This window comes from Pituophis catenifer, unplaced genomic scaffold (genome assembly GCF_029215685.1).
Source record: "Pituophis catenifer annectens isolate HBS135680 unplaced genomic scaffold, rPitCat1.0.hap2 SCAF_7, whole genome shotgun sequence".
NCBI lineage: Eukaryota > Metazoa > Chordata > Lepidosauria > Squamata > Colubridae > Pituophis > Pituophis catenifer.
Genome location: NW_027256887.1, coordinates 28,803,988 through 28,811,365, shown reverse-complemented (window position 1 = coordinate 28,811,365; position 7,378 = coordinate 28,803,988). Strand labels below are relative to the sequence as shown.

The window sequence follows — 7,378 nt, the reverse complement described above, 5'->3', positions numbered from 1 at the left end:
ATATTCAGTTTTTTTTAACTGAATACAGATTCCTTTTGCATTCCCACTTTTAACTTTTTTTTTTTTTATCATAAACAAGTTACATTTATGAAAGGAGAGTGCTACATCTTTGGGTTGTAAAATATTTTTGTTCTTTCCTATGGAGTTATGGCTAATATAGTGTTTCTGTTGTGACCTAGGCTTACTGAGTCATTAAAACACACAAATAGTCCCAAAAACCTTTTATTGCAACAGCTGTGAATTACTTTCATTCACAGCTGAGTCCCAATTAGTTGCAAAAAGTTCTTCGGGAGAAGTCCTTCGGGATAATCACCAACATTTATCTCCCTTGACACGCTGCCAAAGACTTACTTGGCAAAGCCACACGGAGTCCAGAATCAAACAGAGATGCCAACTGGGAACAGAATTAACAATGTTGCTTTCCTGCAAAGGGCCCACCTGCCTTTGCTTCTCTTTTAAGTCTTATGGGAAGGGCCAATCATCTCCAGGCCTTACTCCTGAGTTGTCCCTTTTGTTTTAACTGTTCTTGCCTTCTGGCAGCTCTGCGCATGCACGCACTAGGAACAGGCTCCTCCTGTTCCTCTGCCTCTCTGATGCCTGACTCTGGAGGCTCCAGAGTCCACACATAACTCCCAGAAGGCCCTGGCCCCATCTCTGCCTCTGACAAGGAGCCCTCGTCCGAGCCTTTCCCAGACTCCAGGACTGGCCTATGTTCCTCCCCAGCCTCCTCACTGTCCAACTCCGCTGCCAGCTCCGCAGGCTGCTGGCGAACCACAACAGTTTCTCCTTCACACCTGCACTTTTTTGTATGGAGATGATACAGATGCAGTCTTTCCAATAACAAGTATATTCTACTTTTGCTATAATTTTCATCTCAGAATGTTTGCTAGATTAGATTGGAATCTGGAATCAACTACAGAATGAATTAACAAATATGTACTCAGATGAAGCACTGAACAATTGATTATGTATTGTATGTTTGTTTATAGAATAAAAATAATAATAATAAAAGAATGAATTAACAAATTATTCCTGTTGTTTGACAATATAAGAATTAAACATGACTATAGCTCAGCAGACATGCATATCCTTGGAAAAACAGCAGCAATTTATTACAAATTCCATAATTTGTTCCAATTATTCCATAATTCTCCCATGAAAAATTACAATTCAATAGAGGGGACTGTTTTTGAGGGGTATTGTACATCTTTGTCCTAAAGGGCGTAAATGTAATGCATATTAATACTTAGCTTAAGATGAAGCTTACAGTCAGACATGGTTCAGAACTTTAGTGTTATTAAATGTGATTTCTGCAAATATTTAAAATTCTGATAATATTCTTGGTAAATTGAATAATTTTAATTAATCACAAAATTTCATCATTTGGCAATAAAGTCAATGCAGGTGAAAATCATATGAATTTATCCATATGTTCTTCAAATTTATAATGAGATCAAATCCTTCCAAGTATAAGTAAGGCAGAAATAATACATTTTGGTCCAGGTTAAAAGATATACGATTCAGTGGAAAAAGGTGTGGTTATTTTTATTATTGGCTTACATTTATATACCTTTTAAAGAAAAAAAAACCAAAAAAGAAAAAAGCCCAAAATGAACTAGTTGCATTGCTCCATTGAGTGTAGTTTAAAGTAATGGAAATTGCAAGTACTCACCTGTTGTTATTATAAGGCAAGGAAAACATATAGTACATGTTTACAGTACATTCTCTAACTGAGAAATTGGAATGGATAGCCACTGAATGTTTTTATCCTATTAGTAGCAACTCACTCTTCAAGGTGAAATCAAAACATACCAATTTAAAACATAAATAATACATCTACCACATATTTTATATTCCAGGTAGGGTTTCCCTCAGTTCATCAATTCAAGAATGAAGAAAGATTGATCCTCCGCTCATGTCTAGCTTTAGGTTAAATATTTAATCACAGTAGCAATGTTTGAATAATTAAGCTTGAAACTTCCAAGAATGAGAAATATTTAGATTGTGGGTGTTACAGAGAATTCAGTGAAGAGTCATATTATGATTTCAATGATTTTTTTCTTATAGTATAAATGCACCAGCAGGAATTTGATCTTATGTGAAGATTATTATATAAATATTCAATTATCATTTTTGAAAATAGAAGTTTAGTATGGTTCTGGTGTTTAAAATGTGTGGCTGCTCCAGATATAGAATAATTAAATTAGTTACTAGGGTATGAATCAAATTTTCAGCTTCTCAAACTGAGCTTCAGAAAATCAAGATAAATTACTTGATTTCTCCCAAGCAAAAGAGACTAAAACCTTCTCTCTTCCTAGAATTGCTCTTCCTGGGCCTGCAGATAAGAAAAACTTATTTATGCATTCCAAGAAAGCATTCACTCCTGGTTTGAAGAATTTTTTTTCTGTTTTTGCTCTTTATCACCTTTCTCTTCTTTTGTTACATTGTTTGCCCATCTCCATGTCAGAGCATTGCCCTAAGAAACAATGCTCATATGATGTCACTGTTTATCCTATCCTCATTGATCGTTCTTCTGTGTAGTGCTTAAAATATGAAGGGGGGATTATATTGTATTGATTCTAATAATTCTGATGATTGGTCTAAATGTTGAAGTGCTGCTGAACAATTAACCTTTGGCGCCACCATCATTATTGAAACCTCCCATTCCATAAGAGAGTTGCTTGAATTAAAGGGAGGTCATTGGCTAATGGCAAGTCACTTGGAAAAATATCAAATCGCTCTTCTTGATAATCCTCACATTCAGTTAAAGCAGAGCACCCAATTTAACTCAGCCACCTTACTTCTCCAACTGGAACAAGATATTGCACATGATTGTGTTCAAACCATTTCTGAGGTGTTTTCTGGACACCTAGATTTGATTGACCTCAAGGAGGCAGACAGGAATCTGTATACAGATGGCAGTAGCTTTATATGTCAGGGAGAACAACAAGCTGGCTCTCCCAGTTGGAGCTTCAGTTCAGAAAGCTGAACTTATCACCTTGATTAGAGCCTTGGAGTTGGTGGAAGGTGCAATTGACAATATTTATACTGATAACAAATTTGCTTTTGGAGTGGTATTTGTCCTTGACACCTTATGGAATGAGGATAGTAACTGTGCAAGGAGTTAAACATGGGGCAATAAACATCCATGTTTATTGGATGCTGTTTTGCTTCCTAGCAAAATAGCTGTTATACATGTAAGGGCCCACAGTAAGGATGACAGTAAATACGGTTGAGGAAATAGTCTTACCAATTACACCACCAAGTCTGCTGCCTCAGGCCCCCTTTCTCCTTGGTATGTGTGCCCACTCATCCTCTCTCAATTTTCTGCACCATGTCCATCATATACTACTCAAAATAGGCACAGAGGTCATAAACTGGGTGCTGTTTACCAGGGGAGTTGGTGGGAGAGAGAGGGTTAAAAAAAAACTCTCCTCTCAATACATGAGTTATGGACCCTTTTGAGAGAATTACATGCAAGTACACATTGGGTTTCAAAAGCCATGGCTGAATTTCTGTTAAAGGACTATATTTGTCCAGGAATCTTTGATAAAGTTCTTACAATAGTCAGGCAATGTGTTATTTGTAAAAACAAATACCAAAAAAAAAACCCCAATCCTGTATTCTTATGCTTCAATAGGTGATGTTTGCTGAGTGGTCCTTTATAAAATTCCCACTGTTGACCAGGTCTAGGCATGAAATCAATCCCAGCTGCTCATAACCCCCTGCTAAGTGTTCTGAGGGGTGTTTATATTGCAAAGGGGTGAATCTCTTGTGGCCCAACAGATTGTGGAGGATTAAAGGAATTCAGGATTTGATGATTTATGCTTTATAAACTGCTATCCCTAAGCAGAAGTATCTTGGAAAAATATATGCCTTCTGGAACGAGCTCCCCCCGGAGATACGGATGATCCCGGATTTACGAACTTTTCGCCGGGCCCTAAAGATTTTCTTATTTCACCAAGCCGGGCTGGCCTAATTTTTAAATTTTTAAATTTTTTTAAATTGTTTAATTTTAATCTGAATTTTAATGGGGTATTTAAACTGTTGGGCCAAATTATTTAATTTATTTTAAATTGCTTTTAAATTTTATATTTTGTGTTTTTACCTTTGGCTGTTCACTGCCCTGAGTCCTTCGGGAGAAGGGCGGTATATAAATTTAAAAATAAAATAAATAAATAAATAAATAAATAAATAAATAAATAAATAAATAAATAAATAAATAAATAAAATATGGTATTCATCAGTTACCTTCCAAAAACCTGAGTGATTTCCTTGAGCTTCTGTATCAGACCTTTTGGAAATACGGTGATCTGAATCCAGAGGCTCCAGAGAACCACTGCTTAGTTAATATGCTTTTTATTGTAGTGCCCCTGATATCAGACAAAAAATGCAAAGTTGGATAGCACTTCCACTCTGAAAAAAATGGAAAAGCTGCTAGAAGTGGCCTTCAGAGTTTATGTTGCTAGACTTGTAGTAGAGGCTAAGGACACCAAGAAAGAAAGAAAAAAAGTGCAGTGTTATGCTACTTGCCGAAGTCCTACAGAAAGAAACATTAGGAGAGTGGGGAGGAAGTGGTTATCATGGAAGAAGTGGGTGAGGAGGTCTTGCCAGGAACAAGGTAATGATCTCCAGGTTTCAGGCTATTCAAAGTAATCAACCACAATCATTTTCCCTGCAGCCCAGCCGATGCAGGTTGTGTAAGAAATTTACCCACTGGAGCAGGGAATGCCCTTTGTGTACCCTGTCTGCTCCCGACCCCATCTCTTGTCAGAGATATTAAGGGAACATAGGCAGGGGGACTTTTGTCTCCCAGCCCTTTCACAAATGCCTCCATCTGCACCCCTAGTAAAAATCCAAGTCAGAGGGAGAACTGTGTCATTTTTTTATTAACACTGGGGCATCCCGCTCAGTTCTCAACTGTTTGCTGGATGGGCTAATAATGCATCCCCTGTTGAAATACCTCTTTTGCAATGCATGGTCTCTTTCTGTGCACCAACACCCCTATTAATGTTGAAGCTTTGCAGGACTTGAAATCTATTATTGAAAACTTCCTTACTTATGGGCTCATTAAGGAGGTCATTAGCCCTTACAATACACCAATATGACCTGTCAAAAAACCCGATTGCTCTATCCTTTCTGTCAGGATTTAAGGGCCATCAAACAGATTATAGTTATGCTGCATCAGATGATGCCTAATCCATACACTCTGATCAGTCAGTTACATCCTAATCTTACTTGGTATACAATTATAGACTTCAAAAATGCCTTCTTCTGTTCCCTTTGGCATTGTGGTAGCATAATTGCCAGTGTTTTGGGTGGACGTTGATCATCAGTATCCTTTCTAATTTGGGATCAAATATGATTTTGAGAAAGTATTTTTGTTCAGTGTAATGGAGGACTTCTAGCAAAAGGAGGCCTAGGAGTAGGGGAATAGTGTTGCTATTTCTATTTCATTTGTCAGCAGTTTTTTTAAAAGAAATTGGTTGTTTGGATCAATTTCTCTAGAATTTGTTGCACTTGTTACATTTCTATTTTCAAGGTTGATTTCAGAGAGTTGGTATTGGAAGATTGCATCTATGAGGAATTGCCAAGAAGTTTGTTCCAAATGCTCTTTATTGTATGGGAATGGCTGTTGGGGATTAGAATGAGATATTATCAATACACTAGTGAATAGCAGCTCTATTTCTCTGAGTCAGATAATCCACAACTAAAATGGGTTACTTCAGTGCACCAGTAAGCAAATAAGGTAAATGTGAAACCTGGTAAAACTGACATCCCTTTGTTTCAGTATAGGAATTGATTAAATTAGTATTTAATGGAGAGTGCTTGTTGACTTATCTTCAGAGAGCAAAGAACATTTGTATTAAATCAGTTGGTATGAGAGCTAAAAATTTTCCCAGTTACAATAGTCTTGTCACAATAGTTATTCATTAATATCTTCAATGTTAGATTATTATCACACTTCTCTTGTATAGTTCCAACTAAGTGTGATTATGAGATGTGGTGGCGCAGTGATTAGAATGCAATACTGCAGGCTATTTCTGCTGATTGCCAGCTGACTGCAATTTGGCAGGTCGAATCTCACCAGGCTCAAGGTTGATTCAGCCTTGCATCCTTCCGAGGTCGGTAAAATGAGGACCCAGATTGTTGGGGGCAACTCTGTAAACCACTTAGAGAGGGCTGTAAAAGCACTGTGAAGCGGTATATAAATCTAAGTGCTATTGTTATTACATATTTCAATCCAGTACACAATTAGAAACTGTTCTGAGCATGCGCAAGATGGCGGTCGCACGGTGAAACGCTGCGCTCAGATGGAGAGTATTTTGGGACTTTAGGGGATACCACAGGGGCGCTGTTCATCAGCGACCCCTTATTTGGTCGGATGGGCCCGGGGCGAGGGTTTTGAGACCTCCCCCGCCCCTCGGTGTTTCCGGAGCCAGAAACGGCATGGAGAAACGGCAATGGAGAGCTGAGGCCGGGCCGCTTCTGACGCTGCCGAGAGCGGAGGTATGATGGCTTATCGACGGCGGCGGCGGCGGCGAGCTCCGTTGGTGGAGCTCTGGGCGAGTTTTTGGGACTCCCCTCGCCCCTGGACATGCCTAGAGCAGGGGGCATTTGGCGGAGTGCTGTGGTTGTGCTGCCCCGACGTTTTCTGACGCTGCCGAAAACGAGGGTATGGTGGTTAGTTCGGCAGCGGCTCGTCGGATGATGAAGGAGAAGGAGAAGGTGGAGGTGTGGCAGTGAGGGGGCGAGTGGCAGGCAGTCCGCTGAACTTCCATCTGCCCCACTCAGAGACTCCCCGGCGGCCCCTTGAAACCGGGAATGGCGGTTTGGACATCAGCGGGGGTGGTGAGGCCGGCCCTGATATTAAACTGGGCCGTGGCACACCCCACTGAAGTACTGGACGCTGTTTTTTCATCTCCATCGCCGGCGGAAGGGGCTTGCTGGGGGGTGAAAACTGAGAATGGAGAGGGCATAAGCGGTCTGCTGAGTCCGGAGATGAGAGACTCCTTCCTGGAAGATACTGTGGTGGCTGCAGAGAACCTGGAGGCCCCCTATGGCATCTAATTGGGGGCTGGAGCTCGGAAGCAGCTTGTTATCCCGGAAGAACCTGAGGAAGATAGGGTTGGTGGGCAACGGAGGGGTTTTTCCCCTTCGTACGCATACCAACCTCCTTCCTCCTACCCCCTCCTGGGACTTCCTCCTACCCCCTCCTGGTTTGCCAAATAAAGGGCCTGTTACCCGCCCTGACTGAAGGAGTCCGCCCCCTTCTCCACCCCGTTTTTCTTTCTTCCCCTTCCCTTCTTTTTTCTCTTTCATCTGGACTGACTAGGATACGATCTGGAGCATAAGACCTTACCAAGGATTTCTGTCT

General features: G+C 40.5%; 1 protein-coding gene across 8 annotated transcripts in view; it reads left to right on the top strand.

Moving 5' to 3' along the window:
- The window catches only part of FOXP2 (forkhead box P2), a 459,756-nt gene that overhangs the window by 344,976 nt on the left and 107,402 nt on the right, over positions 1 to 7,378 (top strand). The window lies entirely within an intron of this gene.